At 38.2% G+C, this 26,296-nt stretch overlaps 1 protein-coding gene across 1 annotated transcript in view; it reads left to right on the top strand.

Annotated features, from left to right (window-relative positions):
* Positions 1-23,361: 23,361 nt before the first annotated feature.
* LOC129226179 (uncharacterized) overlaps positions 23,362-26,296 on the top strand; it is a 47,007-nt gene continuing 44,072 nt past the window's right edge. Inside the window, exon 1 of the mRNA XM_054860779.1 lies at positions 23,362-23,469. The gene's annotated coding sequence lies outside the window, so the exon portion shown is untranslated. The remainder of the gene's footprint in view (positions 23,470-26,296) is intronic.

The raw sequence follows: 26,296 nt of genomic DNA, 5'->3' as shown, positions 1-26,296 counted from the left end.
TACCTTCGAACAAAGGTAAATATTTGACTTTTGACCTAGCTTTGACTTATAATTTTGTTTTATGCTATTGTTTTTTTTTCTTTATTTATTTTATTTATTTCTTTGAATAATCAAGAAGATCGATTATTGATCTCACTTCGACCTCAGATGGCTTAAAGAGTCAACTATTGTCTTAGTGAACGGTCCAACAAATCACATGACAGAAAATTTAATATATATATATATATATATATATATATATATCTTTTTTTTAACGCATAACCTCTTATTTTTTTCCTTTTATATCAAAACCGTTGTAAAAAAAGTTTCATGCAATTTGAAGCAGGGTAACCCGTACCGACTTGCGCCTAAAGGCCTAAACGTGTAAATAGCACGTGTATTCATAAGCAAGCGAACGCTGGCGCCGCGATACTTTGCGAAGCTCAAAACAGCTGTAAATAGTGCACAGAAAACAAATGAAAACAGAAAAACATATTTTGGGGGAAGGGGAGGGGGGACTTATCCGTAGCAATTTGCAAACCGTCAAACATGTCAGGACGAATACATTCCGGTCAGCGAGCGCAGTATAGTCCTTCCATAGGGAACGAAACATGGCAGTGGAATTGCAAAGTTTGAAAAAAGGAGATATTTTTAATAGGAGTCGTAAAACACCAAACTACGGGCTTGCAAACTTCCTTCAAACGGACAAGTTCTGTCTGTTTTGTTTTATAACATTCGAGAAGTAAAATTTAACCATCAGTGAAAGTGCAAATCTCGCTATTCGGGAATGCATCATTATTTGGGAAAAGGCACGCATTCCCACCAAATCGTTGCCAATTTGTGTGAATAAATTTAAAAACCTAAATCAAATTTTGAGAGACTTAAAAAAAAAAATGCAAAGAAACTGCAAGTAGTATTTAGGCAGCGCCGACAAGAATTCTAGAGTAATTTAAACAATTTATTCAATACTAGTGATACCCGCACGGCTTTGCCCGTAATAGAAAAATCAAAAGGTCTTTTGGTTCGCCTGTATATTTACAAATAATGTATGGTGAACTTTCTTGCCAGTTGGCTTGTGCCCATCTTACGGTTCCACGTTATGATCATTTCGTATCTCGCCAATTGGCCTGTGCCCATGTTACGGTTCCACGTCATGATAATTTCGTCATTTACTCGTCCATCTTATGATATTTTTTTTTCTTCAAATTGGAATAGAAAAAGAACCACATCGAATTTTCGAAAAATCGCTTCGAGGTGCGCACCCCCATGCTACATACTAACTTTGTGCCAAATTTCATGAAAATCGGCCGAACGGTTTAGGCGCTATGCGCGTCACAGACATCCTACAGATATCCTACAGACATCCTACAGACATCCTACAGACATCCTCCGGACAGAGAGACTTTCTGCTTTATTATTAGTAAAGAAGAAGATAAAGAAGATTGCACATGCTGATGCACTTCAGTTAATAAAAATAGAGGAAGATGGGATTTTCTTGCAACTCCAAAGAGAGCCCAGCCGAAGTGGTCACTTTAGGTGGAGTGGATAAAAAAACTGGCCGACAAAAAGGAAAGGGCTCGACTTTGAGCTGTCAAAGAAGAAAACAGGCGCATTAAATACGATTCCACTTTAACATCCTCCGAATTGTATGAGCATGTACAAGAAGATTCCTCTTCGAGCTCTAGTGAAAATATTAATTCAGAAAAGTTCCCTGAAACATATAAATCAGTACCTGGAACAAGTTTATCAGAACCTGGAACAAGTATATTAGAACCTGGAACAAATATATCAGAACCTGGAACAAGTAAATATGTAATGAGGAGCGATTTTATTACTCCAAAGTCAGTTGCTGCATTGGACAGGTGTCCAAGTATACGAGATTATGTGTTTATTCTTGACTAGCAGCGTTGCCCGGCTTTGCCCGGTCCACCTTGAAAATAAAAATTGTGTCAAGTGACGTATATTCAACAATCAGGCGTAAAAAATAACTAAAAAAAAATCATGATTTCCCTTCCAAACAATGACGACAGATATTAAAATACTTTTAAGAAATTAAATCCAGAAAGATGGATTTAAAATGCGTAACCATGGAAACACAAAATAAAATAAGTTTAAGGAATTAAAATGCGAAAGAAAATGGTTCACAATTTGAATGAAATTGAGATTTCTTAAACTTGATTTTAAAAGGTTTGTAACTTTCTTTCCTTTCGAGATAAAATCTTATTTTTTCGACCACAGGTCGAGTTAGATCTGGAGTAAAAAAGGTCGCTTTTTCCAATGGCGTCAAAAAGAAAGCTGTGGGACAATTCCTTCACTATTTATTGATTTATTTAATAAAGAAAATAGTGCCTAAATTTCAGCTAAGCCTAAAAAATTTCGAGCTAAAAACGCAAATAACTCGCGCTGTAATAAAGTTAGAGTATTGAAACAAATTGCTTAGAACGGAGAAAATTCTACCCTTTCTAACGATATGTAATATTAATATGTGCAAGTAATTTTTCACCCCCATATTCGAGAATTTATGCGAAAATTGGACGTAAATTGGAATAAAAAAAAGAACTATTCATCGAATTTTATTCGAATTGGTCCGCAAACCTTCTCAGGACTTAAAGGAACAAACTGAAAATTTCAGCGCAATCGGCCGGGTAGTTCTCGAGTTTTGCGAGTTCAAACACACAGACGCTTTTTGGAGACCATTTTATACTATGTAGAGAAGCTACTATTGACGCACTTGGGTGTAACATTGATGGATGTCCCATAGGTAAATCTTCAATTCTAAGAATTCGAACCGAAAAGCGGAAGGAAAGAAGAAAAATTGGTTTTCAGTACGAGGTACCACATGTAGTGAATTTACCTTGGGATATGAAACTGTTGCCTGCTTTGAGTGCTCAAAAATCAAAAGAAGGTCGCTTATCTATAGTTATTTTATATGGATGTGACGGAACAACTTATTGCTGAGTCTAAAGTGGATAATTCCACAGGAAAAGAACAAACAAAGGCTGTTTGAAAGGCAGTTGTATAGATTGGAATCACGAAGACCAAGTTAAAACTCTCTGTTGTGATACTATACAGCTTCCAGAGCAGGTCCTTTAAGTGGTTCTTGCGCTATTCTTGAGCAAAAATTTGATAGAGAAATGCTTTCCTTTGCTTGCCGCCGTCATATATATGAACTGATCTATCCCATTAAAATACAGTGCTATGGAGTTGTTCCGAAGTGTACCCTAACTTGGAAAAATTACTTGACTTTTACCGTCCTGAACTCACTAATATTACGGTCAAGGATGACTATCAAGAGTTGATAGAACTGCCTATCATATTTTTAGCGGGAGATACAGAAAATGAATTTAAAATAAGACCACCGGGAGTCATGCAACAAGCTCGATGGACGGCTCGAGCGAGTTACTCCCTAAAACTATTACTATTTAGTTCACAACTAAAATTAGATACGAAGGAAAATGAAGAATTGTTTGATGTCTGCTTGTTTGTAGTGACAATATACGTGAAACCATGGCTTCAATGCATTTTGGCAGTCAAAGCACCCAACAAAAATTTGTGCTTTTTGATAAAAGTGTACGAAAGTGTGGACCCAATTATCTCAAAAGCTGCTCTACAAAAATTCATCCAGCTTTTATTGTATAGTCAATAATATTTCATTCCTTGATGTGAAAAAGACTGTCTCAATGCTTAGAGCAGTAAACGATGCAGCTGAAAGAGCTGTAAAAATGATGCAGGACTTTCATGGTTTGCTAACAGCTGATGAGGAACAAAAACAATCTGTGTTACCTTGCGTTCAAGAGCAGCGGAAGCTCTATCCTGACTGCAAAAAGCAAACATTGAATCTTACTAATATTATATACTAGTGGCACCCGCACGGCTTCGCCCGTAATAGAAAAATTAAAGGTCTTTTGGTTCGCTTGTATATTTACAAATAATGTATGGTGAATTTTCTCGCCAATTCCACGTTATGATAATTTCGTAATTTATGATAGTTTTTTTTTTCTTAAAATTGGAATAAAAAAAGAACCACATCGAATTTTCGAAAAATCGCTTCGAGGTGCACACTCCCATGCTACATACTAACTTTGTGCCAAATTTCATTACGGCCGTACGGTTTAGGCGCTATGCGCGTCACAGACATCCAGACATCCTCCGGACAGAGAGACTTTCTGCTTTATTATTAGTAAAGATACGAAAGTTTGTCTGTATGGATGTATGGATGTATGGATGTTTGCTACTCTTTCACGCAAAAACTACTGAACGGATTTTGATGAAACTTTACAATAATATAGCTTATGCATCAGAATAACACATAGGGTAGTTTTCGTCCCGTTATGGGGGGCAAAACCCCCTTAGGGGGCAATAAAACACAATTTTTGTATAAATTCTCTAATATTGGGATGAAAAAATACTTGCACATATTTACATTATATGTCCATCGAAAGCTCTGATTTTTCTGCTGAAGATGGCACCTGTTCGAAATTTCTAAGTAGAATAAAAAACGAGTTATGAGCTTTTTAGATCCATGTTCGAAGGCTTTCCTCAACTCAATACAGTATTTAGTGTATCATCTCAACTCCCTGTCGATAGCGACAATTGTTGTATTGTTGACTTTCTTTGCTTTTCGTGATTGTTCAAGGCTTTTCTCAAGTCAAATCTTGAAGTAAGATTTTTGCACAAGATTGACAAATAATACATGATTTGGCTGATGATTTTCCATTTAAACGGAACTTTAATGTAATTAATGGTTTTTATTATTATTTATGCTGATTGAACACTTACTCATTATCCAAACAACCAGCAGATCGCCAAAATTTTTGCAGAAAGATTTCCGTAGCTGATGCATTTGGCAGTTTTTTCAACGTTGCTGTTTTTGAAGCCGAAGACTACGTCATAATGTTTCTCAGCTTTCACCATGTAAACAAACTATCGCCAAACAAAGAATTTTCAAAAGACTTTTTTTACTGTGTTAAATAATCCAGCAACTAAATTAGGCAAATCCATAAACAGCACAAAAACTTCCATTAATTTTCCTTTTTGCACAATTTCAAACAATCACCAAATTTTATTACTTATTTTGGTAACATTTCGGATGAAACTGTTTAGCGCCATTTTATGGTGACCAAAAATATCTCAGCATCTGGCGACGATATCTCTGTAACGAAAATTAATATCATATGGTTTTACAAAGTAAGGAAAGAATGGGGGAGCATCATCGAAGGTATCCCAAAACGATTCCCGCAAATTCGGTAAAATCGCACCAAGAGCCCACAATGATTAAAATTTCCCGAAATAACTAAAACAAGTATAAGGGGATTACGAGCGCAGCTACTTTTTTTTAATCACTTCGTACTTCATTAGCCATACAGAGAAGGTTTCAGACTCCATGTTAAAACTAGTATGTTGTGGCCATCACGAAACTTTCTTCTATATTTTTCTTTTTTTTTTCTGATCCCTCCCCATGCTTGACGAGGAAGCAATATTCCCAACAAAAACAAAATTACACATGCAAAAAATTTGACGACCATCCCAATGTCTGAATTATTGTAAAAACAAAACAAAGAGCGAAAATTGAAAGTTATTTTAAAAGCCTTGCTTGAATTAATTACAAATATTTTATTTATTAACAAACATAAGATGGCAACAGTTAAAAATTTTAAATCATTGAGATAATATTTCCTATCATTTCCATACAATTAAAATCACGAGAAATACGCAGGCGACAATCTATTACGATTTATCTTTCTTATTGTTGCATTAATAAAAATATTTTTATTCGCAAAAAAAAAAAAAAAAAAAATCAACACCACTTGGAGCGATCGGCGTCAAAATTGAACCAAAGCCTGTTTACATATGGATTAACATATACTCCAAATTTCAACCAGAGCGTAGCATTACTTCTTGAGATAGGGCACTCAAAATGGAAAAAAAGAACGGGTGATTGCGCTACCCCCTTTTTAGCTGTTGACACAAAAATAAAATAATTTCTTATACCCACTAAAGGCTACTTGCCGATAATTTTTCTTTAATTCCGTTCATTATTTCTTGAGATACAGCAGTCACAATTGACGACAAGAAACGTTCTATAGCTCAACCCCCGTTTGAGTTATTGACACCAAAATTGAATCAGCACCTGTTCCTGTTAATACCAACATATGGACCAAATTTTGTTTGATCCCGCCAGTTACTTCCTGAGGAATAGCAAGCACGCGTAACTCGAAAAACGTCTTATTGCTCTACCCCCCTTGGAGGAATTCGCGCCAAAAACTAATGGGCACAAGTTCACATAGGGGCACATATGTGTACTAAATTTCGTTCGATTTCATGCGGTAGTTTTTGTTGTAGAGCGGCCACAAAAAACTGGTCACACACAGACGTGACACACATACACACACACACACACACACACACACACACACACACATACACACACACACACAGACAGACAGACATTTTCCAAAAATGGTCGAAATGGACTCAGCACACCTCAAAACGTTCGAATCCGTCAAAATTCGAAATTCGAAAATTTGCACGAATCCAATACTTTCTTCTATATATTAGATATAGAAGAAAGTAAAAAAAGTATCAACAGATTAATCTTTTTAAACATGAGAAGATTAATTTCATGTTTTTACTTTCTTCTATATCTAATATATAGAAGAAAGTATTGGATTCGTGCAAATTTTCGAATTTCGAATTTTGACAGATTCGAACGTTTTGAGGTGTGCTGAGTCCATTTCGACTATTTTTGGAAAATGTCTGTCTGTGTGTGTGTATGTGTGTGTGTCACGTCTGTGTGTGACCAGTTTTTTGTGGCCGCTCTACAGCAAAAACTACCGCATGAAATTGAACGAAATTTGGTACACATATGTGCCCCTATGTGAACTTGTGCCCATTGGTTTTTGGCGCGAATTCCTCCAAGGGGGGTGGAGCAATGGGACGTTTTTTGAGTTACGCCTGATTGCTATTCCTCAAGAAGTAACTGGCGGAATCAAACAAAATTTGGTCCACATGTTGCCCCTAACAGGAGCAGGTGCTGATTCAATTTTGGTGTCAATAGCTCAAACGGGGGTTGAGTTATAGAACGTTTTTTGTCGTCCATTGTGACTGCTGTATCTCAAGAAATAACGAACGGAATCAAACAAAAATTTCTTGACAAGTAGCCCTTAGTGGGTATAAGAGCTGATTTTATTTTGGTGTCAACAGCTAAAAGGGGGGTAGCGCAATCGCCCGTTCTTTTTTTCCATTGTGAGTGTCCTATCTCAAGAAGTAATGCTACGTTTTGGCTGAAATTTGGAATATATGTGAATCCATATGTAAACAGGCTTTGGTTCAGTTTTGACTCCAATCGCTCCAAGAGGTGTTGATTTTTTTGCGAATAAAAATAGCTTTATTAATGCAACAATAAGAAAGATAAATCGTAATAGATTGTCGGCTGCGTATTTCTCGTGATTTTAATTGTATGGAAATGATCGGAAATATTATCTCAATGATTTAAAATTTTTAACTGTTGCCATCTTATGTTTGTTAATAAATAAAATATTTGTAATTATTTCAAGCAAGGCTTTTAAAATAACTTTCAATTTTCACTCTTTGCTTTGCTTTTACAATAATTCAAACATTGGGATGGTCGTCAAGTTTTTGCATGTGTAATTTTGTTTTTGTTAAGAATATTGCTTCCTCGTCAAGCATGGGGAGGGATCAGAAAAAGGAAAAATATAGAAGAAAGTTTCGTGATGGCCACAACATACTAGTTTAAATTTGTAAATGCTTAAATATAGTGCTTTCGTTTCTAAATCAATACTACTTTGTTCTTTATACTTATTGCTATTTTAGTTTTATGGGTAAGGAAGAAACTCGATTTTTAATCACGTCAAAAAGATGTGTTTTAAATTCTTTCACTTAAAACAGAAAACAAAAGCAATAACGATTTTTTCTAATAATTATTATTGACCCAGGCAACGCCGGGTATTTTTGCTAGTTAAAAATATGTGCAGTAATGTTTCTTTTAGCCTAATATTTTTGTAAATATCTGCTTTAAATAAATTGATGTCGCGTGTAGTAAGGAATTATGCAGTTAGCAATATTTCCACTGTAGTCACCGTACAGGATTTCAGGACCAACTTTGACCTCAAGTCGGCACGGGTTCCCGTTATTTTATTGCAATGAAACTTTTTTCTCGCGTTTCTGAGGTGAGATGGAAAAAATTTGGAGGGTATGCGTATTCGATTTCGCAAAATTTTTTTTCCGCCATTATATCTTGGGACACCCTAATATACATATATAAAATCCTCATATATATATATACTCCTCTTTGTGAAAATTGCAACACCATGAAATATGCATCATAGTTGAATGAAATTTAATACACAGTTGAGTGGTAATGGTACAAATAAATGATTACATTTTCAAACAATGAAAAGAGATAGAAATTAGTATTTTGTGCGGCCACCACGCGTCGCAATAAGAGCTGCCACACGACTCGGCATGGAGTGAAACAAAGTTTGAATGTCTGCCTGCGGAAGAGTATTCCATATTGTTTGTATGCGCAACCAAAGTTCGTCTGTCGAAGCAACAGGACGAGGATCACGAGCGAGACGAAATCCCACACATGTTCAATCGGTGACATATCCGGGGAATATGCAGGCCAGGGAAGACGCGGTACCTGCTGCGAATTAAGGTAGGATTTGACAGTCTTGGCGACATGTGGACGGGCATTATCCTGCTGGAATACAGGCCCTGTCAATCCTTGCAGGAAAGGAATAGCTTGGGGCTGTAAAACTTCGTTTATGTATCGGGTACTGTTAAAGTTGCAATCGTAGCAATCACGATCGTCCATGATATGCTATGGCACCCCAGACCATAACTCCGGGTGTTCGTCCACTGTGGCGTTCGATAATGCACTCCGGAATGTGCCGTTCACCGGCATAGCGCCTGACACGAATTCGGCCATCATGGTGCCACACATTGAAGCGGGATTCGTCAGAAAAGACGACCTGCTGCCAATCAGCACGCCAGCTCCTATGCACATTGGCCCATTGTAGTCGCAGGCGGCGATGGTTTTGCGTGAGAGGAATCCTGTATAAAGGAATCCTTGCGCGCAGCCGACGTCTCCGAATTGATGAAGCACACAATGGAACACCTGTAGCTGTTGACCACTGTGCTGCCAATTGTCCAGAAGAAGCTGTGCGGTCCGTCAGCGCCATACGCACCAGGTGTCTGTCATCGCGAGCTGACGTCACATTTCGGGGTCCATTCCCGGATTTCCGAGCTGTCCGACCCTCGTCCGTCCACTGCTTCCAAACACGCATGATTTTGCTGCTGCTACGCTGCACACGAGCGGCTGCTGCACGATAAGACAATCCAGCTTCACGAAGGCCGACGATTCTGCCCCGTTCAAGCTCCGAAGATTGTTCAAATTTCGCTTTCTTTCGTCCAAGAGGCATAGTAAAGATTCAGTTAACGTTTACTCTAGCATATAACCACCAATAACTATACACGCCTCGCTACAGCCGTCTATTTATGTTCGGTTCGATCCGCCGTTCAAAGGGCGCTGCTCAGCATACGCATGCGCTACCGGTCTGCAATTCTAATCATTTGCATATCATGTCCTACTTTACATTTCCTGCAATTTTCAGCTCACTCGCGTAAGTCCTTCGTGGTGTTGCAATTTCCACAAGCAGAAGTGTATAACAGCGAATTTATTCCAACTATCAAAAAATTATGAAACAGGCCATTGCTTTGTACAAATGTAGAAGCGATTTTCACCCGTCATACCTTGACGGGTGATTTTCTGGTCTTTAAATTTTTCTGGTCTTTAAATAGTCACACATCTCTTTTCAAATTTTTTTTTGAATATCTAACACAAATAATCACGCAACCTTGGTTTCTGTGACCAAATTCATCGGTTATACAGCTTTTTTTCTTCGATATAAAATTTCGAAATTTGGTCAAGAACTTTAAAAAAATAATAATAATTTGAATTTTGTCATTTTGAATTCAAATTATGTTTATCGCAATCACGAGTTTGTGTGTATGTATGTAAGCGTGTGTACGCCTACATACTGTGTGTGGGGGGGGGTGGGGTATATGTGTTTCTGTGTAGGGGGTATGTTCATGTGTGTGTATGCGTGTGTGTTTGTGTCTGTGTGCAGGCATGAGTGTTGGTAGTTGTGTGTATGAGTGTTTGTATGCGTGGGGGCGGGGTATGTGTATGTGTGTGTAGGCATATGTGTTTGTGTCTGTGTGCAGGCATGAATGCGTGGGTAGTTGTGTGTATGTGTTTGTGTGTGTATGTGTAGGTGTCTGTATGTATGCGTGTGTGTATGTGTAGGTGTCTATATGTATGCGTGTGTGTATGTGTTTGTGTATGTGTGTGTATGTGTTTGTGTGTGTGTAGTTGGGTATGTATGCGCGTGTGTGTAGGATATTGACGCCACCAGGAGATGGCTTTCGCTAGAGTAGCACCATCGTGAGGAGCCGGTCGACGGTGGTGCTGCAGAGGGTGCTGGCGGGGAAATAAAATGATAGCACGCCAAAACAGTCAAGTGAAAGCAATAAGCAATCGTGATTGCTCAAAAAATAGCATTAAAAAATAGCTATATTTGAAACTTAAATGCAAGAAAAATATTCTACTTCTTTCTCGCCATTATAGCAAATTTAAATTTTGCATAACATCTTTTCACCCTAAACCATCCAATACATGATAACTCAAAAAGTTTGAAAAATGTCGATCGATCGTCCAAGTTTTCGGAAATACATCAATTGTTAGATTGTTATTTTTAATCTAGAAAATCGCCCGTACAGGTATGAAGGGGATAAAAATTGCTTCTACATTTGAACAAAGCAAGTGCCTGTAGTTGATTTTGTAATCCTAACTCCAGTGTATTAACCCCTAAACTCTAGTGGATAGCGCTACTGTTGACCCTATTCCTATTCCTATTCAGAGTCACAACTGACTACAACTGTATTTATGTCGAGGACTGCATACTAAGTGCCTTGCCTCCATTATTTTATATACCGATAGATGGCAGCACCATCACCGGATCGAACAGTTAATTAGAATTTAGAACTAGACCAGGAGCTAATAGCTACCTGGTGCTAGCACCCCCAGAGGTATCGTTTCACTCGGAGGACATTGAGACCAGGAGCCTATTTAACGTCGCCCAGTCCCCTTTAATGACGACGGTGGGTCTTCGACCATCGAGGTTCGAACTCAGGACCCTCCGGCCTCGAATCCGACACTCTACCGATTGGGCTACCACGGCCTACTGTTGACCCCTTTTTCGTTTCTTCATTCCCCTGAAATGTCACAGTAAAACAGTTAAGTTGTCGGATCGAGTTCAGCCTCGTCATAATTAAGCCTTTCCCTGCATGTTAAACATTACCGAGACATTTCATCAAATAATTATGCCGTGGCGCGAGTTTCATTGTTGAAACACACGGGTTACTCGATCATCGGCTATTATTAATATGAGAATGAAATCACTCGTTTATACCAAAAGTATCATTTTATTCAAAACTAGTGGTACCCGTACGGCTTTGCCCGTAATAGAAAAATTAAAAGGTCTTTTGGTTCGCCTGTATATTTACTGTATGTATGGCGAATTTTCTCGCCAATTGGCTTGTGCCCATGTTACGGTTCCACGTTATGATAATTTCGTATCTCGCCCATTGGCTTGTGCCCATCTTACGGTTCCACGTTATGATAATTTCGTCATTTACTCGTCCATCTTATGATAGTTTTGTTCTTAAAATTGGAATGGAAAAAGAACCTCGTCGAATTTTCGAAAAATCGCTTCGAGGTGCACACTTCCATGCTACAAACTAACTTTGTGCCAAATTTTATGAAAATCGGCCGAACGGTCTAGGCGCTATGCGCGTCACAGACATCCAGACATCCTCCGGACATCCAGACAGAGAGACTTTGAGCTTTATTATTAGTAAAGAGTAAATATAATTTATTATAGACTTTCTTTTTCAAAAAATACGGCTTAAACGAGCAAAAAAAAGCTCACGTCAAAGTAACGTAATAAACTGCTGCAAAAATTATACAAAGGAGTATGTGAATCCATGAACTCGAAAGGGTTTGATCTGAGAATGATTAAAAAATCCAAAAAGGTAAATTAAAATTCATGCAAAGTTAAATCTTTTAGACTATTCTTGATTGCAAAAATTTTAATTTGCCAGAAACGAATTCATGTTTTTTTTTATTGAGCAATCACGATTGCTTATTGCTTTCATTTGACTGTTTTTGGCGTCCTATCATTTTATTTTCCCACTGCCACCCTCCGCACCATCACCGTCGACCGACTCCTCACGATGCTGCTCCTATAGCGAAAGCCGTCTCCAGGTTGCATCCATGTCCTACACACACGCGCATACAAACACACGCACACACACATGCACACATACACACACATGCACACATACACATACACACATGCACATATACACATACACCGACACACTCATACACAAACACATACACACACAAGCACATACGCACACGCATACATACAGACACCTACACATACACACAACTACCCACACATTTATGCCTGCACACAGACACAAACACATATGCCTACACACACATACACATATCCCCCACACACATTCATACACACAATTACCCACACACTTATGCCAGCACACATACACATACACCGACACACACATACACAAGCACATACACACACAAACACATACGTACACGCATACATACAGACACCTACACATACACACAACTACCCACACATTTATGCCTGCACACAGACACAAACACATATGCCTACACACACATACACATATCCCCCCCACACACACATTCATACACACAACTACCCACACACTTATGCCAGCACACAGACACAAACACACATGCCTACACACATACACATACCCCCAGCACACAAACACACATTCCCCCACACACAAATACACACGCCTACATACACACACTCGTTAATTGCGAAAAACATAATTTGAATTCAAAATGTCAAAATTCAATTTTTTTTTTTTTTTTTTTTTTTCTTTTTTGTATTTTGTTTGTTTCTATAGAAACCAGAACCATCCACTCTAAGAAGGGTGAAGGAATTCTTGTACAGCTACGTGGGATTGCATTCGTACCAGGTATGCATGAGGAATATTTTACCATTCATTTACTGTTATTTAACCGAGTTTTATTACATAAAATGAATATTAATGCAGCAGATTGCTCGGGTTAGTTAGTGAGGTTTTTCACAGATGGCGCTACAGGGAAACGTCATGAAACAACTTGTTTCCATGCCCCCTGTATGAACATCATAGGTGAAAAAAAATTTGCGATACGATAAGTAGTTTTTTTTTTAATTAATTTTTAAAGTTCAAGTGCTTGTGACGTCAAATGTCATAGAAAGTGACGTCATGCGCTCTTCCGACACGGGAGAAACCGAAGGACGTGCATTCGACTTCGAAGACGAAACGTAAAAGGCTTATCTCCTCGCCTTTCTGGAACATTAAACCTCTCATCCTCTCGGAAATATTCGAATATCATCATTGATGTTACTTGAGGAAGATTATTTAGATTGTGCTTTAAAGAATTCGGCCTACACAGCGTGTTCAAAAGGATTATTGAATTTCTAAAAAATAAAAATATCAGTGCGCTAAAATGTCCGTAGCGAAAACAAGGGATCTTCGGCGGAAGGCTGCCCATTCGCGCCCCGTGACGTAGGCTCGTGACGTTTCAGAAGCGCGCACTTTTGCGCGTGGATTTTTAAAAATTCATTAAAAAGCAATCACGGTGTTTTAAAATTCGGCGATGGTGAATTTTTTAGTTTTGAGGGTCAATTAACAATATCCAATAGCCAAAATATGAACATTTAATAGGTTGCAACTTCCCTGCTTTGAAAAGGAACTCCTCGCGACCTCGAAACACATGAACACAATCCTTCGCGGCATTTGCGCTTCATTACCACTTGCTCTTACTTACTTATTCCCAGGCCCGTGTATAGATTTTCATAAAGGGAGGTGTTTTAATCTTACCAGTAGGGGGGGGGAGAATTCAACCCCCTTACAGCTTTTAGTTTTACGACAAATTGCCGATCCAAGAAGGCGTTTATTCACATGTAAGGATTGCTGTATTCTTGAAGGATACCTCTAGCTGTACAAGTTACCAAAGTATTCCTTCGTTTTACAGATTCGCTTTAATCAAACTTTGCTTGCTTCTTTTTAATTAAATCTCTTTACTATGTAGTATATTGCAATGAGTATTAAAAACTCTTCACAAATTCTTTTATAATGTAGAATGTATATTAGGTTGTTATGTTCTGAAATAATGCTTAATAAACTTAACAAGAAAGAGCTCTTTGCAGATGCAAATTACATAGCCAAGCACAATCACTAATGCATCTTCATAGATGTAACATATGCCGAATTCACCATAAGCTCCTTACAATAAGCAATATTCTTTCTTTGCATCGGTAGATCATTCAGCGGCATACTTTTTCCGAAATATTGCATCAGTTTGTAAGGCTTTAGCAGTTGTAAATCGCAAAAAACTTCAGAGAGAAAATTAAAATAAAATAAAAACGCTGAACGCAAACTTTCTCATTAAAGTAAACTTAAGTCAAATATGGTACATTTTCTTCATTTTGCTTATTTTTTCCCCAAGGGAGGGGTTTAACCCCTAAAACCCTCCCCTTGGACACGGCGCTGCTTATTCCTAATGCCTGCTCAATTTCTACTTCCAGCTGAAGCCGCCCACTGCGAGCCGGGACAAGCTGCTGCTACAGTACGTGGACTGTAGATATTTGTAGACTAGCTCGGAATGCTGTTGTCCGACCTGGAATCTAATCCCCTTCCGATGTGTTTTCGTCTAGGTGGGAGGAGTTGCGTGACGTCGACGGGAGCAGGGCGTTCCACGTCAGACGATTGGTGGATTCGGTCGCAGAACAGCTCGTCTGCGTGGTAAGTGGTGTGGTGTTTCGATTTAGCGGGACTAACCCTTGGTTCTAGAGCACGTAGTCAACTCTAGCAAATTAATACGCGCAGTACGTACTGCTTGAGCGCGGATTGTGTACAATTTGGCAATCTGCCAAGTAAAGACGATTCCATCTGAATGAATCTAGAAGGGGTAGAAGGGAAAATAACGATGAGATTATGATGCACGCGTTTTATACAGGGCTGCGGAGTCGGAAGGAAAATGGCCGACTCCGACTCCGACTCCGACTCCTGGATTTTGAAACGCCCGACTCCAACTCCGACTCCGACTCCGGGTTTTTAAAAAAAAATTTAATTATATTTTTTCAACTCCCTCTCTCCATTCAAGGGAAGGGGGAAAACCTCTTAACAGAGATTGAAATATTAATTCCTTTTTATGAAAATTTCGCATTTTGTTTTTTATTGCAAACCCAAGACGTCATACAACGTTAGAAATTCAATTTAAAAATCAAACTTTCCAACAGTTACGAGTTAAAAAGTGAGATGACTTAAAAATCCCTTTTAAAAATTTTGAAAATGAGTATCTGTAATTTGCCCCTCTTTAATGTTTAACAAATATATATTGATCAAATCGTGTGCTTTCAATTTTTGAAAGCTGTAACTTGAGAGAAAAAAACACTTTTTTTCTAAATCCAAGTTCTTGAGAGGGAGTGGTTTGCCCCGGATGACATCTATCTGGTAGATGACCCCCAAAGTTAATTTCAGAGTTTATAAAAAATATAAATACTTTAATTCTGAAAATTTTCGCGAATATATTTTAAATTACATTTCATCAATAAAATTTCAACGAAAATAGGGCACATATACGTCAGGAGCTAATTTTACACAAAACGCGGCGGTATACAAATTTGTACGAATAGCTTTTACTATACTTATATTTCTGCTTCGCTAAATTTTTAATTTACATTTTATTGGCTACTTTAGAATTAACCTAAATATGAAGATTTTAAGATTAACTGCAATTCTTGAGTCTTGTAATCAAGAAATCACTAACACTTATTTTGTTCCATACTTTTAGTGAGAACCAAGCTTACAGAAATAGTCTTAATAAAGAAAAAAACATTAGATTATTTCATCGAATCTTTTAGATTCGTGCTTTCGAGCAAGAACTTCTTTGAATTTGCCGATCACACTTAAACGTTTCAACCTTATAGCTACGGGCCTCAACTTACTAATTTGTTACGTTTCTTTTACTATTTTAAACTGAGATAGAACAAAACACTATATTTCTATTTTTATTTGAAAGTGATTACTTGAAAATGTTATTCAACAAAACCGTTTGCTGACAGTTGCTATTAGTTAAGTTAAAAAGCAAGCAAACTAGGGGACGGCTACAGAAAGTTCGGTAAGCATTCAAGCTAGCTGATTGCCATAATGGCAGTTATTTTCTCATTAGTATCTTTTTATACATGTAATCGAACCAATTGGTAATCAATTTTTAAAAAATGCAAGGAGAGTCAGTGAAAAGGAAAGAAAAAAAGAAGCCCGGAGTCGGAGTCGGCATGTTTTCTAACGACTCCGACTCCGACTCCTTTATTCCAAAATCAGTCCGACTCCGACTCCACAGCCCTGGTTTTATATTGGTCACTAGTGCCTTATTCATTTATTGCATTCTCTAAAATAAAGTAAGGGAAAACAAAAATAGTTACCATGGAAACAACAAAAAGAAAAGAAAACATTTTCGTTTCGTTCAGGAACGTAAAAGCAAAATGCTAAGCTCAAAACTTTGTTGTGAATGAATAAATCAATTAATTTCTGCCGTGAGAATATAGAGCAAATATACTTAAATTTAAAAAAAAAATATGTTGCTGTGAGCAAATTTTCATTTTTACAAAATTAAGGCTAAGTAAAAGAGAGGCAAAAGTGCCCATCTGTAACAAACCAACTAACACCCCTATAAGCTAATAGATACGTCCACTTCCGCCTATAAACCGGATATCAGCCTTTCCATGGTCAGACAGCACAAGCAGGGCCTGATTGAAGTAAAAAGCCAGTGAAGCTCGGTTTAAGGGCCCCCTAGCGTGAGGGGGGAGGGGGCTCAAAAAATTGCCAATATTTTTTTTTCATCTGAGGCAGTGAGAAGCAAAGGGATGCAAAACGAGCTAATATGTGCATCACGTGACTTCCTCGTACTCCGATTTAATGTCATTTTCTCATTATTGGTAGTTTTAATGTGATTCAATAGTTTACTTTCCAAAAAATAAAAGTGGCCAAATTGAAACCAGATTTTTAAAAAAAATTAAATTAAAAAAAAAAATTGCCAAATTTGTCGCCAAGTTGGCGATAAAACTTGGCGACCAAAAGACTGGCGATATAGTGCCAAGTGTCCGCCAAATTATAACACCACTTGAGTTTACATCGAAATTTACAATGATTTCCCCCCAAAAAGGGGGCAAAAGACCCCCTTTGGAGCATCCGAATGCAACCAAAAGGAGAGGTGCACAACTAGACCCTACTAGGAGTCTAAGTACCAAGTTTCAACTTTCTAGGACATTCGGTTCTTGAGTTATGCGACATACATACGCACATACATACAGACGTCACGAGAAAACTCGTTGTATTTAACTCGGAGATCGTCAAAATGGATATTTCTGGTGTCTGTACGTGCCTAGGCATATATCCACGTGTGGTCGGGTTGAAAAAAAAACTCAACATTCATTCGGGGGTGAGAAAAATGGAAATGAAGGCCGATTTTTGAGTGAAATTTTTTTTCGCGAATACCATACTTCCTTTTTTGTAAAAGGAACTAAAAAAGAGATGTAGGCAGTGAGAAGCAAAGGGAGTGGATATTTTCACGTTTTGAGTGAAACGCGTTTAAAATTGCGGGGCTCGGTGGCCTTTCATTGAATTTTTTTATAAATAATGCTAATTAGCAGCACCTACCAGAGCTACTAGAACTATCTCTTGCCAAAAGACAGAGGGGAGGCTCACCTGCCATGTGTTTTGGTTATCTGCAAGTTTTTAATTTTTGTTACTTACATCACTTTGCTTCTTACTGCCTCATAATAAATGTTTTTAATTGTTTTGTACTATAAAATTTTTCGAAATATTTTTACTTCCTTTTACAAAAAAGGAAGTATTGTATTCGCGAAAAAAATTTCGCCCAAAAATCGACCTTAATTTCCATTTTGCTCACCCCCAAATAAATGTTGAGATTTTTTCAACAAGAGCACACGTTGATATGTGCCTAGGAACGTACAGACAGCCGAAATATCCATTTTGACGATCCCCGAGTTAATTACAACGAATTTTCTCGTGACGTCCGTATGTACGTATGTATGTGAGTATGTGTGTATGTATGTCGCATAACTCAAGAACGGAATGTCCTAGAAAGTTGAAATTTGGTACGTAGACTCCTAGTGGGGTCTAGTTGTTCACCTTCCTTTTTGGTTGCATTCGTATGCTCCAAAGGGGTTTTTTGCCCCTTTTAGTGGGGAAGTCATTGTTAATTTCGATGTTAACTCACGTGGTGTTATAATTTGGCGGACATTTGGCGATATATAGCCAGTCTTTTGGTCGCCAAGTTTTGTCGCCAACTTGCCGACATTTTTTGCCGAATTTGGCGATTTTTATTTTTATTTATTTTTTTTATTTATTTTTTTTTCATCTGGTTTTAATTTGGCCACTGTTGGTGATATTTAGAGAGTAAACTGTTGAATCGTATTAAAACTTCCAATAATGAGAAAATGACATAAATTGGAGTAAAAGGAAGTCATGTGATGCACACATCAGCTAGTTTATTGAAGTGTAAGTTCAAAAACTTTAACTGTTACTGCGGGCTCTGTTTCAATAAGGTTCGTGAGTTCAGGGGAAAACTAACTTCCACCATGGAATGAAACAGTTATCATTGGGGTCAACACGAAAAAAATCAGTGGTACAGACTGCACCACTAGTTTTGTTATTGGGGGTGGGGGAGGTTTCAGTTTTTCTCTTTTGGAGGACACGGGGGGTGATTGTGTTCCGGTATTTTACCGAATTTCCGGTATTTTCGGAAGTATTCCGGTATTTTCAGGTCCGAAAATACCGGAATTATGTTGTTTTTTTTCGTTATGCTTTTATCTCCCTACCTCCGCATTTTTTATTATTGTTATTATTATATAATACTCATCAAATATACCTGCAAGAGCCTTAAGATGGACACCTATCCCTTAAAATGGACAAATGTCAAGATAATTTGTATAACACCAACTCGTAACTTTGTAATCCATTAAAAATTTAATCAAATGTACACACACCATTTTGACTCTGACTATTGAACTATTTAATACCATGGCATAGGTGCACTTAAGTAATAGGGGCCAAAGATTACACCCCCCCCCCTTCCGTTCTCGTTTTGAAACTTTCAGTTATTTTTTGATGAACTCACAATCACACCTGGGAGGACACGCCATTGCTCTTGGGGGGTGGGAAACTTTGCAATGACAAAAGGATGCTCGATTGTGCAGTTCAAGGGGGTCCTACAGGTTTTCTGTGCTTTCGGACAGGGCCTGTTTACTGAATAGGCCCACGACTAAAATTGCTTTAATCTCTACAACTAAATTTAATTTTGCCAATGGCTGAAAGTTTAAGGCTTGAATACAGGGTCCCCCAGAATGTGTTTGGCCTAGGGCCCCCGATAACTTAATCGGTCCCTGTTTACAGATCTAAAATTTCTGAATCGGGCCCTGTAGAGTCGCCATATAGATCTCTCCATCAGCTTAAGTTTAGCCATTTTGGATCGGATTTTTCATTGTTGCACTGCTTGGGTTACCGCAGCAAAGTTTCGGATTTCGCCAAATTTGCAGAAAATAATATTTTATTTTACAAACAATAAACTGTTCATGCGCCGTCCAGACTGATTGAACACTTTTAGGGGGAGATGTAATGTAAGTCGGTGCATCTGGCAACATTCGATGAAGGATCTTAAGGGGGACTCTGGGTTCGAGACTAAGGGGTTTTTTGTTTATGTAGAATTGCTGTAAGCTGAATGTTATCGTGTGCTTGTGTTGTCTTGTGTAATAAGCGTATTTAAAGCACTTGTGAGTAACATTACATTTTATGTCGAGTTATCGCGTTGGTGATTGTTCGCTGTAAGCAATTATTAGCGGCACGTGAATTGTTTGTAAAATAAAATATTATTTTCTGCAAATTTGGCGAAATCCGAAACTTTGCTGTGGTAACCCAAACAGTGCAACAATGAAAAATCCGATCCAAAATGGCTAAACTTGCGTCGGCCTATCTATATAGCGACTCTAACCTGGAGTAACTGATGTAACTGGTGTAAAGTTACGCGTCGCTTGTGGAAGGTCACACCATGGTAATGTAACTATAGCGTAACGTAGAGCCGCTATATAGATGGCAGGTTCATCAGTTTAAGTTTAGCCATTTTGGATCGGATTTTTCATTGTTGCACTGCTTGGGTTACCGCAGCAAAGTTTCGGATTTCGCCAAATTTGCAGAAAATATTTTATTTTACAAACAATTCACGTGTGCCGCGAAAAATTACTCACAGTGAACAATCACCAAACGCGATAACTCGCCAGAAAGACAACCACTCAAACACGCGCTCCGTATATAGGGGCCTTAATGCCCTGTGTACAAGAACTGCCCATCCCTAGGACAAAATTTGCCAGAACGTTTTTTACTCTTACCTTATAGATTAGAAGATTTGACCATTGTTTGAGGGTTTCACTTCCGAAAAAGACGGCAGCAAAATGTTTGCCGCAGACTTTCATTGCTCACTCGACTGGTTCTAAAAGGTGTCCCAAAATTAACGCAAGATTTGATTTTGTTGCCATTTGTACAAAATAGTGTTGGCATCTCTGAAAAAAAAAAAAAAAAAAAAAAAAAAACAATTGACAGCCGAGAGGTTAGGGTTTAAAAAAATGGAGCGTTATACGATACAATAACGCGCTTTCATTATTGAACAATGGTTTCAAAAATAATGAAAGTTGAGGCTGGTCAAGCAGTTACTGTTTATTGGCGCTCGGTATCGCAACACGGTAATGCACGGGTGGTTGTTGACATAGACCTTTGAATTCAAATAAGAAGAAATTTAAAAATGTTAAATCACACGATCTAGGGTGCCAATTCTGATCACCGAAATGAGAGAGTTCGCGACCAGGAAATGCCTTATGCAGACATTGAAATGTTTCACTCTCTCTCTAGCTGTATGGTACAATAACACCCCATTTTTACTAACCCCAAACTCTCAATTGTCAAATTGTTCTTTTTTCATGGCTGGCAACAATTTATGGAAAAAATGGTGGCAAATTCAAATCTTGCGTTAATTTTGGGACACCCTTTATATGATTGAATTGAGAAGTCCAGTTGCTTATGATTGGCTTTCATTCATTCCATCATTTAAAATGACTGCACTAAGGCTGTTACTGCCGGTGTAAAGCTGTAGTAAGTATATTGTAGTCGTCTTTGACTATATTCGCAGACATTGTGAAGTCTGCATCACTTGCAAAACCGTTCTAATTTTTATCTGAGTAAACGAAATAAGAGTCCTATCTTCCTCCTTCCATGTTTACCATGAAATCTAAAAAAATAATAATAATAAAAGTAGATAAATCGTATATGTGTTCTGACTTGCAAGATTCATCTTAATATTATGTCAACAACCAGGATCGAAGTTTTTTAGATTTCAATAGTTCCTGTTAATGCGTGAAATACTTTCAGAGGCGTTGTTGATGATCTAAATGAAATATCCAACTTTCCTCCCGATAGTTGTGCAAAGCCTTTGCATTTGTTTATTGTTTTTCTTATTACTGATTGGCAACGAACTGCAAGTACTTCGTCAGCAGGGCAAGCCATGTGTTTTGTCATTCAACCATTATGTTATGTGAAATTTAGCTGTGTCTTCTGTTTTCATGTTAACGGTGCTAATAGTCTGATGAAGGGCCGTGGTATCCCGATCGGTAGAGTGTCGGATTCGGGGCCGGAGGGTCCTGAGTTCGAACCTCGATGGTCGAAGACCCACCGTCGTCATTAAAGGGGACTGGGCGACGTTAAATAGCCCCGTGGTCTCAATGTCCTCCAAGTGAAACGATACCTCTGGGGGTGCTAGCACCAGGTAGCTGTTAGCTCCTGGACTAGTTCTAAATTCTCATTAACTGTTCGATCCGGTGATGGTGCTGCCATCTATCGGTATGAAAAATAATGGAGGCAAGGCACTTAGTATGCAGTCCTCGACATAAATACAGTTGTAGTCAGTTGTGACTCTGAATAGGAATAGGAATAGGAATAGTCTGATGACTTACGATAAAATAAAATAGTTACTTAAAATTATACAGTCCACGCTCATTCCTTTGCGGGCCATCGAATTTACAGGCGTGAAAAGTATTCCTGGTTACAGCAGATGGCGTTGAATTTTTAATGCTGACGTTCATTTCCCGCTTTTCATTTCCAGAATCGTGTCATCAGCGAGAGGAATCTTCAAAAAGTTTCCAGAGGACCTTCTTGGAGGTAAGATATCTTGAAAATCCACTGGCATTGAACGAAAATGACCCTTATAGCCCAACACATGTCACAGAAAAGTCAAAGAAATGTCACTCTGAGTCACAATAACCTTAGTGACAGAGTTGTATCCTCCCATAAGAGTCCCACTGTGACGCATTTGAGACATGATTCATCGTGAATATCAATGCATTATGCATGAATAAGAATTTTTTATGCGTGAAAAACAACGTATTATACACGAATAGCAAAGTATTATGCGTGAATAAGAATGCATTATGCAGGAATAGCAACATTTACAGGAATAGCAATTAATTATGCGTGAATAACAATACATTATGCAAGAACAGCAATTCATTATCCTTGAATAACAATGCAAAATGCGTGAATACCACAATGCATTATACGTAAATAATAATACAATATGCAATTATAACAACGTATCATGCACGCATAATCTTTTTAAATTTAAAGTTGCTAAAATTAAATATTTTTCTCTAAGCAACATTATACATATACATTTAGTTTCTATCATCAAATACAATGTACAGTTCAGATAAATATAACACTGCTATTTTGAAGCTGAAGGGACATTTTCTTTCCTAGTCCGTTATGATTTAACTACCCTTCTGTGAAATTGAAACATAAAAGACGGCGATATATTACAAAACGAGACAAAAGTTCTTTTAAAAAAAATAGTTCTGTCCGAAGGCCAAAAGAAAGAGAACTTTAAAATGAATGGTGCTCTCTGTACTAACAAGCGTTGATGAAATCTGACCTTCGTGATACTACACGCAATCACCAGGGGACAGATCATCCGCAATCAGCTGTTTGATTGGTTACCGACATCGCGTATGATTACTCTTCTGTTTCAAACTTTTTCACTGCTCGTCAGTCATTTTTTTCTCATATTTTTACTTGTACTAGTTACGCAGCTTTTATTTCTATCCCAGTCCGTACTGTTCTCTTTTGTTGCTTTCGAATAGAACGTTTTCTGATATTTCTTCTACCAAGTTTGGTTTCCATTCCACAGAACTCGCTTCTTTTGTGTACGTAAGAACACCCGTATATGTAAGAACAATTTCTTTTCATAGTTCTTTTGATTACATTAGTCGTACCCGAATTTCTTATTTCTGTTCGTAATGACTTTAGAGATGTACCTTTTCTCTTTTCTGCTCATACTGGCGTACCTCTGAGAAAGCTTCTGTTCTCAGCACGGTTAGCATTCCTATTGGTTCGTTTGATTGTTTTGTACTTTTCTTATTGGTGGCCGACATTGCGCACGATTACACTTCTTTTTTTTTTTTTTTTTTTTTTGAGCAATCACGATTGCTTATTGTTCTCACTTGACTGTTTTGATGTGCTATCATTTTATTTTCCCGCCAGCACCCTCTGCCAGCACCAACGTCGACCTGCTCCTCTAGCGAAAACCGTCTCCAGGTTTCGTCAATATCCTATGTTTACACGCATACATACACACACGTACACTCGCACACAAACACATACACACGCATACATACGCCTACACACACCTACACAAACACATACACACACAATCACATACACAAACACACACCTACACACATACACACAACTACCCACACACTCATGCCTGCACACAGACACAAACACACATGCCTTCACACACACACATTTCCCTACACACAAACACGCATACCCCCACACACACAAACACACACGCCTACATACACAAAAACATAATTTGAATTCAAGAGGTCAAAATTCAATTTTTTTTTTTTTTTTTTTTGTTAAATTTCAACTGCTCGTTTGTAGTTTCTTTTTCCTCTCAACTTTTTAGCTGTTCTAGCTAAGCAGCTTTTATTCAGTTGTGTGCAACCCGATGTTTTTAAAAAGGATTTATGCATTTCTTTTATCATCTTGGGTTTCACTCTATAGAATTCACTACTTATGTACCACCCCCTATGGGTAAAACTAATTATTTTTCATAGTCCTTATTTTTGTTTACATTAGTCGTACTCGAATTTCTTATTTCTGTTCGTAATTGCTGTAGAGAGGTGCCTTTTCTCACTTCTGTTCATACTGGCGTACCTCTGAGAAAGCTTCTGTTCTCAGCACGGTTAGCATTCCTATTGGTTCGTTTGATTGTTTTGTAGCTTTCTTATTGGTGGCCGACATTGCGCACGATTACACTTCCTTTTTTTTTTTTTGAGCAATCACGATTGCTTATTGTTCTCACTTGACTGTTTTGATGTGCTATCATTTTATTTTCCCGCCAGCACCCTCTGCCAGCACCACCGTCGACCTGCTCCTCTAGCGAAAACCGTCTCCAGGTTTCGTCAATATCCTATGTTTACACGCATACATACACACACGTACACTCGCACACAAACACATACACACGCATACATACGCCTACACACACCTACACAAACACATACACACACAAACACATACCTACACACAACTACCCACACACTCATGCCTGCACACAGACACATACACACATGCCTACACACACACATTTCCCTACACACAAACATACATACCGCCCACACACACAAACACACACACACGCATACATACGCCTACACACACCTACACAAACACATACACTCACAAACACATACACAAACACACACCTACACACATACACACACCTACACAAACACATACACTCACAAACACATACACAAACACACACCTACACACACACATTTCCCTACACACAAACATACATACCGCCCACACACACAAACACACACGCCTACATACACAAAAACATAATTTGAATTCAAGAGGTCAAAATTCAATTTTTTTTTTTTGTTAACTTTCAACTGCTTGTTTGTAGTTTCTTTTTCCTCTCAACTTTTTAGCTGTTCCAGCTATAAGCAGCTTTTATTCAGTTGTGTGCAACCCGATGTTTTTAAAAAGGATTTATGCATTTCTTTTATCGTCTTGGGTTTCACTCTATAGAATTCACTACTTATGTACCACCCCCTATGGGTAAAACCAATTATTTTTCATAGTCCTTATTTTTGTTTACATTAGTCGTACTCGAATTTCTTATTTCTGTTCGTAATTGCTGTAGAGAGGTGCCTTTTCTCACTTCTGTTCATACTGGCGTACCTCTGAGAAAGCTTCTGTTCTCAGCACGGTTAGCATTCCTATTGGTTCGTTTGATTGTTTTGTAGCTTTCTTATTGGTGGCCGACATTGCGCACGATTACACTTCCTTTTTTTTTTTTTGAGCAATCACGATTGCTTATTGTTCTCACTTGACTGTTTTGATGTGCTATCATTTTATTTTCCCGCCAGCACCCTCTGCCAGCACCACCGTCGACCTGCTCCTCTAGCGAAAACCGTCTCCAGGTTTCGTCAATATCCTATGTTTACACGCATACATACACACACGTACACTCGCACACAAACACATACACACGCATACATACGCCTACACACACCTACACAAACACATACACACACAAACACATACCTACACACAACTACCCACACACTCATGCCTGCACACAGACACATACACACATGCCTACACACACACATTTCCCTACACACAAACATACATACCGCCCACACACACAAACACACACACACGCATACATACGCCTACACACACCTACACAAACACATACACTCACAAACACATACACAAACACACACCTACACACATACACACACCTACACAAACACATACACTCACAAACACATACACAAACACACACCTACACACACACATTTCCCTACACACAAACATACATACCGCCCACACACACAAACACACACGCCTACATACACAAAAACATAATTTGAATTCAAGAGGTCAAAATTCAATTTTTTTTTTTTTTTTTTGTTAACTTTCAACTGCTTGTTTGTAGTTTCTTTTTCCTCTCAACTTTTTA

Source organism: Uloborus diversus, chromosome 7 (assembly GCF_026930045.1).
Source record: "Uloborus diversus isolate 005 chromosome 7, Udiv.v.3.1, whole genome shotgun sequence".
Classification (NCBI taxonomy): Eukaryota; Metazoa; Arthropoda; class Arachnida; order Araneae; family Uloboridae; genus Uloborus; species Uloborus diversus.
The sequence above is the reverse complement of the archived record's forward strand: the minus strand, read 5'-3'. Positions and strand labels throughout refer to the sequence as shown.